Consider the following 12,742-nt stretch of genomic DNA (forward strand, 5'->3'; position numbering starts at 1 on the left):
CCCCAGTAGTGAAGTGTTGAAGTGATGAGATGGAATACGATCAGTGTTTAAATGGACGTTAATCTATTTTATCATTGTTTAAATAGATCATCCTGAAGTTAATTTGCTTTGGGGTTCACAAAAATGTTCATTACCTGCATTTTTTAAAAAGCACGCTTGGTTTTAGCTTGCCTGATTTCTAAGGTTCTTTACGGATCGTTAATCATGCACGTTTTTAAATTTCTAAAATATCACCAGTAATCCATGTAGCTGTCTTCTGTTTTTAATCATTTTGTATCAAAGCAGTTCAAGAACTAACCAAAAAATATTTGAAAATAACCCATGCTATATCTACATCGTCACAATTTAGTTCACCTGACCAATCCTGCTCCCTTCATGTGCGAATAAATCACACTTTTGAGGAACGCTTCAGAAAACACATGATGCACATATAGGATTTGACGTACGAAAGAAAATAGCTTAGCTTGTGATCTCTAAAGCCAATGTTTAAAACACCTGACATTTACCCAAAACAATCATAAAATCTATAAATTATGCTCTATTCCATTGGTTCTCAAACTGTGTTACGCGTACAACTAGTGGAACGCATGCGCTATTCAGTGGTACGCAAAGGAATTCATTCTGTGTGTCTTAGTAAAGGATGGGTTAGTAATAAAAGGCCTCCTGTGTCTCACCTCCTCCACGGTATCTGGCCTTCCTCCCTGTCCACATGCTTTACTGGAGGCCCTCTTTCTTCTGGAGAGGAGAACAGAAAGATGAAAAAGCAACAGCAGAAGTGAAGGAATGGAAAACAAGAAAGAGTGAATATCTCACCTCATCCAGAGGAAAACGAGGAGGAGTACGGTGGCCACTGAGACAACAATGCCTCTCACAGCTACTTTTGTTGTTGATGATGATGTCTTCCATGCAACATCAGTCGATTTCAAACACTGAATACAAACTACAACATAAATAGGCCAATGTTTAACTGTGTGCCTGTGTTGAAGGTGTGTGTGTGTGTGTGTGTGTGTGTGTGTGTGTGTGTGTGTGTGTGTGTGTGTGTGTGTGTGTGTGTGTGTATGTGTGTGTGTGTGTGTGTGTGTGTGTGTGTGTGTGTGTGTGTGTGTGTGTGTGTGTGTGTGTGTGTGTTTTCAAAATTACTAATTACCTTTAATTAACAGAAAGGTGGAATTAAGAAATCCGATTGCATTATGTGCTTGGCAGTAATAGTTTCCTCCAAGCTCAGATGTGATATTAGGGATGGTGTAGTTCTGTCCTGATGCTTTCACTGAGTCTTCCTGTTCCTTGAACCAGGTGTAATTAACAACTGTGTTGGCATCACTTCTGCAGCTCAGAGTCACTGAACTGCCCTCCTCTATTTCACCAGAGGGACTCACGGTCACCAAGGGGGTCTTTGGAGCGTCTGTTATGAACACAAAATCATCAGTGTTCTTCCTGAAGTTTTGAAGCCATGTTTAGTATTAAGTAAGGTGCCAGTATGTTACAGAATATATTTTTTATACTAATAAAACACAACTACATATCTACTGCCAATCTGGAGACACTAATGTGGACAAGATTCAAATATTTATTTTATAACATCTGTAATATGATGTTAAATATATGTTGTACTCACATTTCACGGTTATATAGATCAACTCAGATTTTGTCCTTAGCTCAGTCTGAACTAGACAGTAGTATTTTCCCGAGTCTGAAGACAGGATGCTTCCAAAGATGTGCTGTGGTCCCTGGTTCATCTTTCTGGAGAAACGATCTGTATCAACCTTAAACCAGGTGTACTTAGCTGCTGGGTTGGCATCACTGCTGCAGCTCAGAGTCACTGAACTGCCCTCCTCTATTTCACCAGAGGGCCTCACGGTCACTGAGGGGGTCTTTGGAGCGTCTGTTAACAGTTACATTTCATTATAATCATATTAATTTAATCATTAATACCGGCAGTTTGAGTCCATCTACCGATAGAGTGAGGAATGTATTTAGGCTATGTGTGTGTGTGTGTGTGTGTGTGTGTGTGTGTGTGTGTGTGTGTGTGCGCGCGCGCGCGCGCGCGCGCGCGTGCGTGCGCGTAATGTATGTACATTTAGCAGACGCTTTTATCCAAAGAGACTCACAATAAGTACATTTGTCATAAGAAGTGAAACAATCTATCGCCGTCGGAACAGTGAAGATGTTCATAGAACCAGGTGCAAGTACAAAAACAATCGCTAGGCTAACAGATTCCCCGTACACAGCAGTGATAGCAGCTACTGCAGATGCTACACATATGTAAGTATGACCTATGTATATCTCTAGGACTGTTCATCTGATCTACTTCATGCTTGCCGTGCGTACTGCTGAGAGCTGAGGATGTGCAGTGTTGACTTATTTGGACACACGACGCGTTCAACATTAACACACTTTGAGCTAAACTGTGCAGCAGTGGGGTGGGGCTTCAGGGCTCAGCAGTTCACTTGGTCACTGTACTTGGATGCTGGATACACAACCGTTATATTAGTCTAACAATAACTAGAAGTGTCTCTGTATGTCTGCATGTCCTTCGATCAACTTCTCTTTTCGTGTTACGGAGAACACAGGAAGTGCCGTGTCGAGTGTGAAGTATTTTAAAAGAGTGACGTTCAATAAAGCTGCTAGCAGCAATACAGGAGGCCAAGCGATCGGCCCGTTCTGCAGAGGCTCGTTTTGAACGGGCTCTGCACTAGTTCATGGTAACATGTAGTTCAGTACCCTAAAGGGTCCATTACATCTGGTATCATGTCCGTGTACGGTGGAGGGGACTTTTCAGAACAGGCCCGTTTTGAATAGGCTCTGCAGTCATTCATAGTAACCATTGTTCTGTACTCTAAAAGGTCCATTACATCTGGTATCATGTCAGTGTACGGTGGAGGGGACTTACACACTAAAGGAGAGGTGACACGTTCGTATCCTTTAACAGCACATGAATAGCTGTCCCTAGACTGAATGTAGGCCCAGTACTTCACTCCCTGTCCTACATTCTGTCCATTCCTGAACCAGATGTAGGGAGGGTCACCAGCTAGATCACACATACTGTGACACTCCAGCTCTGCCCAGGTAGGACTGGTAGGGTAAAAAAAGGACACCTTCACCTGGAGGTCTTGGTGTGAGAACAAGTTACAAACAATTATAAAAAAAAGTGTACAATAAGAAAACACACACAAACACACATGCACATACACACAAAATCATACACACACAAACACATATTTTTACACACAAACACACTCACACATCTTATGCACACGCACAAACATACACATAAATACACACACACACACACACACACACACACACACACACACATACATACATACACACACATACATTAGACTCATCATAGTTTACCTGTTACAGATAACCTCACTCCAGGGTCACCAGTATATTCCCCACTTGGTTTGTTTGTTGTGAACCTAAACTTGTAGACAGCAGAGTCACTCTGTCTCAGGTCTTTGATTCTCAGGGAACATGTTCCATGACATCTGGACCCATTACAGCTGACCTCTCCACAGCTGTATCCAACACGACCTGTATAGTCTGCATCCCCTCGCAGATCAACGGGCTTATCGTTGGATACTTTAGTAAACCACAGTGTTCTGACTGTGGTAGGGCGGTACTGTACGTTGTCAGGGTATTCATAAGTGCAGATGATGTCAACCGTTGCTCCTCTTAAAGCACAGACATTACTAGATGAGTACGTAACTCTCCAGTCATCATTACCCTGAAGCACTGTGAAAAAACAAACACATCTCATTGAGAATGAACAAGACACAGAGGTTCACCTGATGAACAGACCAGAAGATACATAAAGAGATGGAGGCTGGTGGGTGGAGATGGAAACTACAGATGCATGCTGACCACTGAGCTGTGAGAGGAACGTTCCAGAACACCATGTGAAACCAGTGAAGTAGCCAGGGGGGTGTAGAGTTCAGACCCCCCCTTAAATGAAAAATGTATCATACATATTATGCTACACTAACTGAATAACATACACTAACAGTTAATGAATAATGGTAGTGATTAGTCCCTAAAGGCCTCGGCCCTATGGTCTATGTGCTTCTGTCGGGGCAATGCGACTATAGGCTTTGAAATTACTTAGATGTGGAGGCAAGGAATATAGAGTAGATGGGAGGAGGAGAGGAGACAAGGATAGGATTGAAAACAAGGGGTTGAAGTGGGAATAGTGGCAAGGAGACAAGGTAAGGAGGTGAAAAGAGTGGAGACATGGAAAAGAGTGGAGTAGTGACAAGAAGGAGGAGAGGATAGGAGAATAAGAGAGGAGAGCAGGAGAGAGGAGAGAAGACGATGAGAGGAGAGCAGGAGACAGGAGAGAGGAGGGAGGACATGAGATGGCATGCAGTGTCTACCGTATCACTGAATCAGAATTTTAACGTTGCAGAAGATTTCATGCATAAATCATCATTCATAGAATAAATGGGGGAACAACATTAGCTTTTGACAAGTTGTTTTTTAAAAAAGTATGAAAATAACTAAATAAACCCTTCGATGATGTGAATAGTTCAGGATTGACTAGCAACCAGGAAATACCCCACATATCTCAAATGAGTATTGTTATCTTAAAAGCAATACTTTCAATACAAGAGGCTGTATACAACTTGCAATGAAGTGGTATTTTCCAAATACTAATGAACCATAACTGTAGTATGTAAAGTGGACCGTTCTCCATTATAGTGCTTTGTTAACCAAACACTGCGTTCTAGAGGGTGATTCTTTAATGTTCTATTTACTATTATTCTATCTTCAACATGCTGTGGTTTCACCCTCTCCTTATTCCAGTTGCTTTGTTTTCATGTTATTGAAAATGTTCAACTAAATGTTAACAACATAAATGAACCAACCTGGTACTGACAGAAGGAAAGCTAGAAATCCTCTTGCTGCTGATCTTAAATTCATAGTGAGTCCTATCTTCTCTCACTACGTTGTTCTGGGGGATTCTTAATCACACTTGCACGTAGAAAATACAATGAAAGTTAATGCAAGGAAAAATCTCTGAATTATATTTGTTATCGATAGAGATAAAGGTTAAAAGTTACTGTAGAGGAGGAAGCTGGTCTGACATCTAGTCTGTGGTTCCAGTTAATGCAGCGAGCTGAACAGAAAACAAACAGCATTGAAAGACTTCCTCCGCTTAACACCTTCACACGCAGCACAATGAACAGAAGCCTGGTAACCACTGGCATATAATCACCTCTAAAACCTTTAGAATCTTCTGTCCTTCTCCACCTTACTCACATATGTGCATGCAGGCAGGTGAACACAAATACACACAGATTTACAAGCACACACACAGATATGCAAACACATACACACACTGTGGTGGCCCAGCCGCTGAGCAGTGCCCCACATGGCCACGGGGTGGCCACAAAGGCAGGCAAAGGCAGCCAAGGGGTGTGGTTCTGGATGGGAGGTACTACTCAGCTTACCCTGCACAGGTGCGCTGAGTTAGCCCTGCAATCAGAGGGCCTTTTTAACTCCACCAGAACAGGCTGAAGACAGACTGGCTGGAGGAGCGTGTGGTGTGGAGACCAGCGACACGTTAGGCCAGTCTCGTGGTAAGAGGCCTGTGGCCAACCCTCTTGAACAATCCAAACCTAATCAATGAAGATACATCCAAGTGGACCAAAGAGCTGTTGTGTCGGTGTGTGTGAATTGTGTCGTGCTGAAACCCGACCGCAGGCCGGCAGCTGAAGAGGAAACCCAAGCCGAGCTAGGGCGAAGAGGTCAGTGGCAGGGACCACAGACCCCACTAACCTCGGACTATCTTTCTCTCTCTCTCTCTGGCCCCACCCCAGGAAGAGCCAGAAAGGGCACCCTGACGACAGCCGCCAACCCGGTGAAGATTTGAGTTGCCTTTTGCCCCCCTCCCTTTTCCCCCTGCACCTTTTTATAAATAAATGACTTAAGTTGATTTCACCGCAACCCCCGCTTCCGCCTGCTCTATTCTGATTGGTGATCCCACTGTTGTACCTCAGAGACCAGGCGCCCACATATGGTGGAGAATGCAGGCAGTCTGAGTCCTCGCTATCAGTGGGTGAACCGATCGGAATAAAAAAAAAAAAAAGAAAAAAAAAAAAAAACTATATATATTTTTGAACATGGAAGAAACCATGAGAGCGATCTTGGAAACCCAAGCCACGCTGCAGTCAGCTGTAGCTGAGTTGTGCAGGGTAAGCGGAAGACAAGAGCGACGACCACGAGATGTGCTGACCAAGCAGACGCTGGATGATGACGTAGAGACATATATTGCCTTGTTCGAAAGGACTGCAACAAGGGAGAACTGGCCAAGAGCAGAATGGGCGAACAACCTAATGCCCTTCTTGACTGGGGAAGTTCAGAAAGCCTGTCGGGACCTTTCCGTTGCAGATGCCATGAACTATGATACGGTCAAGGTTGCCATCCTGGCTCAGTATGGACTTAGCCTTCCTGCACGGGCCCAGCGTGTGCATGAATGGAGCTATGACCCTGCGGTTCCAGTCCGGGCCCAGGTAACGACACTGGTCCGTCATACCAAGAGCTGGCTGGAGGAAGCTGCAGGGCCACCAATAGTGGACCGCGTTGTGATTGACCGGTGCCTCCGGGGACTGCCAAACGACGCCAAGAGGTATGTCGCCCAGCAGGGGGCTCCAAGTGTGGACAGATTAATAGCCTTGCTGGAGAACCACAGGGTGATGGGTAGCATGATGCGATCAGAAAGTGTCATGCATACTAACTTTAAAGCCAACAGAGGGAAAGAGACCAGTGGCAAAGCTGTGAACACGCCAACAGCCCGGACACCGACTGGCTGGACCAGACAGACGGAGAGGCGAGAAGCAGGGGGTTGCGATTTCGATACGCTACCTAAGGTAGCGTATCGAAATCCCTTAATACCCCTTCCAATCATTGAAACCCCCTTTAGTAGGATTGGCATGGACATTGTCGGACCCCTCCCGAAGTCTAGCAGCGGCCACCGCTATATCTTAGTCATTCTGGATTACGCCACACGGTATCCAGAGGCCATTCCCCTACGCTCGGCAACAGGAAGGGCGGTCGCCCGGGAAATGTTCCTGCTCTTCAGTAGAGTGGGATTGCCTGAGGAAATCCTTACAGACCAGGGATCCTGCTTTATGTCTGGGGTGATGAAAAGACTGTGCCTAAGTCTGAAGGTGAGGCAAATTAAAACCTCTGTCTACCACCCTCAGACAGATGGACTCGTGGAAAGGTTCAATCAAACCCTCAAGCACATGCTGCGCAAGGTTGTAGAGGTGGATGGTAAGAATTGGGACCAGCTGCTGCCTCATGTCCTTTTCTCCATACGTGAAGTTCCCCAGGGTTCCACTGGATTTTCACCATTCGAACTATTGTACGGACGGAGACCCCGGGGCATGCTGGATGTGGCCAAGGAAGCCTGGGAGCAGCAGCCATCCCCCCAGCGCAGTGTCGTGGAGCACGTGGAGCAGATGCACCACCGAATGACCCAGGTGTGGCCCTTGGTTCGTGAACACATGCAGCAAGCCCAGGCACAACAGGCACGGGTGTACAATCGAGGAGCCCAGGTGAGAGAGTTCGAACCAGGACACAAAGTGATGGTCTTGGTCCCCACGAATGCCTGCAAGTTTTTAGCCAAATGGCAAGGACCTTATGAGATAATGGAACGAATGGGACCAGTGAACTACAGGATACGACAGGTTGGCCGAAGGAAAGGCAAGCAAATTTATCACGTAAACTTACTGAAGCCATGGCATGAACCTCCCCCTGTCCCCTCCAATGTCTTCAGTGCCAACCTGTCTCCCCAGAGTCTACCGCCAGTGAAAATGGGCGATCAGCTGTCGTCCAGACAGGTACAGGCCCTTGGAGAACTGCTCACCAGGAGCAAAGATGTCTTCTCTGAGACCCCAGGGAGGACAACAGTCATCGCCCATGACATTGAAACCGAGCCGGGAAAGACGGTAAGACTTCGACCGTATCGAATCCCGGAGGCCAGACGAGAAGCCATCAGAGAGGAGGTGAGGAAAATGCTTGACCTTGGGGTCGTGGAAGAGTCCCACAGTGCCTGGTCCAGTCCTATAGTCCTTGTTGGAAAGCCCGATGGTAGCATTAGGTTCTGCAATGACTATAGAAAACTGAACGAGATCTCTCTATTCGACACTTATCCTATGCCCCGTGTGGATGAGCTGGTCGAAAGGTTAGGACCTGCCCGGTTTATCTCTACATTAGACTTAACCAAGGGGTATTGGCAGGTGCCACTAACGCCACAAGCAAAACCGAAGACGGCCACCAGACGGGGCCTTCCAGTACCGGGTCCTCCCATTTGGACTTCACGGGGCCCCGGCAACTTTCCAGAGGCTCATGGACAAGGTGCTACGACCACATCGGGACTATGCAGCAGCTTACATCGATGACATCATTATCCATAGCACGTCATGGGATATCCACCTCCGGCACCTAGAAGCTGTCATCCAGGCCTTGCGGGAAGCGGGGCTGACGGCCAACCCTAAAAAGTGTTCCCTGGCCCTGGAGGAGGCGAACTACCTTGGGTACACTGTGGGGCGAGGAAATGTCAAACCCCAAGAGAAGAAAGTCGATGCCATAGCAACCTGGCCCCAACCCCAGACGAAACGTCAGGTGAGGACCTTCCTAGGGTTAATGGGATATTATCGACAGTTCATTCCAAACTTTGCCTCCATAGCTGCCCCCCTGCATGAGCTGACAAGCAAGAGTGCACCAAACAAGGTGAAGTGGACGGACCAGACCGAGCAGGCCTTCAATCGTCTGAAGAAGGCCCTGTGCAGCGAGACTGTGTTGCACACACCCGACTTCAGCAGGAGGTTTGTGCTACAGACAGACGCATCGGAGGTAGGACTTGGGGCGGTCCTGTCCCAAATACACGACGGCATGGAATACCCGGTAACCTTTGTCAGCCGCAAACTACTGCCACACGAGAGAAACTATGCAACCATAGAAAAGGAATGCCTGGCAGTTAAATGGGCCATGGAAAAATTACGTTATTACTTGCTAGGCCGCGAGTTTGTAATAGTAACTGACCACGCTCCATTGAAGTGGATGGCCCAAAACAAAGACAAGAATGCCAGAATAACCCGTTGGTTTTTACACCTGCAGGACTTCAAGTTTACAGTGGAACACAGGGCAGGGAAGCTTCATGGGAACGCTGATGCCATGTCGAGAAGGGATGACTGCTGTTGGTCTGTCGCTCCCCACCGAGGTTCAGAGCTGAGGGTGGGGGTATGTGGTGGCCCAGCCGCTGAGCAGTGCCCCACATGGCCACGGGGTGGCCACAAAGGCAGGCAAAGGCAGCCAAGGGGTGTGGTTCTGGATGGGAGGTACTACTCAGCTTACCCTGCACAGGTGCGCTGAGTTAGCCCTGCAATCAGAGGGCCTTTTTAACTCCACCAGAACAGGCTGAAGACAGACTGGCTGGAGGAGCGTGTGGTGTGGAGACCAGAGACACGTTAGGCCAGTCTCGTGGTAAGAGGCCTGTGGCCAACCCTCTTGAACAATCCAAACCTAATCAATGAAGATACGTCCAAGTGGACCAAAGAGCTGTTGTGTCAGTGTGTGTGAATTGTGTCGTGCTGAAACCCGACCGCAGGCCGGCAGCTGAAGAGGAAACCCAAGCCGAGCTAGGGCGAAGAGGTCAGTGGCAGGGACCACAGACCCCACTAACCTTGGACTATCTTTCTCTCTCTCTCTCTCTGGCCCCACCCCAGGAAGAGCCAGAAAGGGCACCCTGACGACAGCCGCCAACCCGGTGAAGATTTGAGTTGCCTTTTGCCCCCCTCCCTTTTCCCCCTGCACCTTTTTATAAATAAATGACTTAAGTTGATTTCACCGCAACCCCCGCTTCCGCCTGCTCTATTCTGATTGGTGATCCCACTGTTGTACCTCAGAGACCAGGCGCCCACAACACACACACACACACACACACACACACACACACACACACACACACACACACACACACACACACACACACACACACACACACACACACACACACACACACACACACACACACACACACACACACACACACACACACACACACTATAGTGTGTCAACGTTTCCCCTGTGGCTTAACTCTCATGCTATACCCAGGATGTGGGAAAGCACAGCTCTAGAGAGAACATCAAGCACTGTGTTCCCCAGATCACTTTTCTTTGTAAACAATAGTTTTCACATACCTGATTTCCATCATTTGACATTCATAAAGTAAAGCAACCCTTTGTCAAAACCGAAAACACGGAAGATCCAACTAAACTAAATCCGTGGGCTTTCCTCTCACCAGAAGCTGGGTGACCTTCAACACCCTACCAGGACTAGGTCCATACTTTACCACATCAATGCAATTACTCTTGGAGGAGGCAGATTAATAAGGGTTTCTTTACTTTGGCAAACTGGAAAGATGCTGAAAAGATGACCACAGATTGACCAAAGCTCCAGAGAGAAGAACACTCATGTGTTCACAAGTGAAATTATGATAAATCAGAACTCTAGAGAGAAGAATGTGTTCACTATGAATTACAATTACAGGTTCCTTGGAGACATCATGTAATGGTTCCTAACAAATCCCTTTAAACGTGTTGTCTCTCCAAAACAACCCATTGCAAAGTAAAATGAAAAATTAGATCTCCTTTCTATCACATTAACATGATCTATTTTGCTTTAGTCAAGGCCAAAGAGAGATTTGGTTAACTTTGTCATCCATCTCAATTGTCACTGCTGAGAAATCACCATAGTTCAGTCTCACAATGATCTTTGTGAGTTCTCTACTTTTTATTACAGGTATTTCATGCCTAGAGTCTCTCAAAATTTGTCTCAATACAATACCAATATTGCTGGATGCAATGCCTCAATTATACAAATCAAATGTGATGTATATATATGTTTTATATGGTTATCAACTATGAACAACTTACAGAACCTTTAGTTAATTTCACACAGAATTCATGTAACTTAATGTACCACATGGATCACCATTGAGTACATGCCTAAAACCTCTCAATTGTTTTTGAAATGAGCCGCAACAAAAAGGCCAGGCATAGATGTCATGTTAAAGAAAACGACTTTGCCCAATACATTCTCAAGGGAAACCACGATTTTGTGGACAGTTTTCAAATAGGGGCACAACATTAAAACATGTGCCATATGTTACAGTATTGTGAAGAAAATGTTTTACTTGCAAATACATTAAATGCCAGGTTTGCACCATATTACTCAGAGGTAAAGAAAAACTCAATCTGTTTTGGAATGAATGCGCTGACCAGCATGTTTTTCCATTGTAGAGGTGTACTGCCTCCCATTGGAGTTCACCTAATGCTCTCATTAGGTTTGTTCTCGACAATGCACTAGCTCTATGTATCTTTGTTTTAATTGGCATCGTTAAAGATATGCTTTAATTTTATTTTTTATTTTCATTTTATAAGATGCTGTGTACATACATCTACTGATGCCTCTGGACACATCATGTGCCTGGAATCATCAGACGTTTCGGGTCTTTTAACATAATACGCCCTCCTCCATGTGATCAATCCAGGGCTGATCAGACTCCAGCTTGTGTTGAGATGGCTAGCTAGCTATCATGGCTCCATGGCTCTCCTCTTTTGAGCCACAGCCATCTTGAGGGCCTCTCTGCCGCATCGCTGGTACTGTGGATGGCTCTCCTCATTCTCTCTCCCCCTCGATGCCCAAACAGCTGAATGCTCTGGCCAGGGAACAGGCTGCAAACCCCTGCATCCAACCTCCTCCGGGAGACACCTTGCTCTCCAACCAGCCTGCTGACTGTCAGAGGGACCAGTCCCGCGTCCTTGGATAGCTTCCTCTCAAAGGCTTCTTCCAGGCGGTCTTCCCATGGGACGGTCAGCTCCAGCAGCACTACTTGCTTGCTAGACTCAGACACAAGGACAATGTCTGGTCGCAGGGTGGTGACTGCAATGTGCCCGGCGAAACTTCAGCTGATGCTCAAGATCCACCAACAGCTGCCAGTCTTTTGCAGGGGTTAGGATTCATGCACATGTTCTTCCGGCAAGGGTTTACTGCTCCCCAGCTCTGACAAAGGTCATGGTTTTCTTGGAGGGTCGGAACCGTTTTGCCAACACAAGTCCTTAGCTGATGACTTCAGCGATGGTTTTAAGAACCTGATCATGCCTCCAGCGGTACCGTCCATCTCCAAGTACCCTGGTGCAGCTGCTGAGGATTAGTTCAAGGATTCCTCGCTTAGAACACAACGGGCATGCTGGTGTCTCCCCTAAGCCCCATGTGTGCAGGTTTGTTGGGCTTGGAAGCACATTATATGCTGCCTGGATGGGGAATTTAATGCGGTGAGGCTCGGCTTTCCACAGCTCAGCCCAAGTTACTTTCCTATCAACCCCGTTCTCCCATCTTGTCCAAGCTCCCTGTTGCTTCATTCCGTATGCGTTTGTCATTTTTCCGTATTTTGTTCTGCTTATTTGACTCTCTGTGCGCTGTGTAATTTATGATTTGATGTAAAGATAATGTCATGATTTCTGTTATACTGTGTTTGTTTATCTGTATAGTTTTCAAGGTAAAGTTGGAGGAAAAGTCTTCAATAAAACAAGTTGCAAGGAAACCAATTGTGTCTGCCCAGTGCTCCTGGTCATCAGGAAGTCTAGTAAAAGCCACCTGGGTGGCGTGCACTAACAGACATTGCTTTATACAGTAAATGATTTCATTCTTAATTGGTTCTCACATTTCTTTG

The sequence above is a fragment of the Gadus chalcogrammus genome, chromosome 23 (genome assembly GCF_026213295.1).
Source record: "Gadus chalcogrammus isolate NIFS_2021 chromosome 23, NIFS_Gcha_1.0, whole genome shotgun sequence".
NCBI classification, from domain to species: Eukaryota; Metazoa; Chordata; class Actinopteri; order Gadiformes; family Gadidae; genus Gadus; species Gadus chalcogrammus.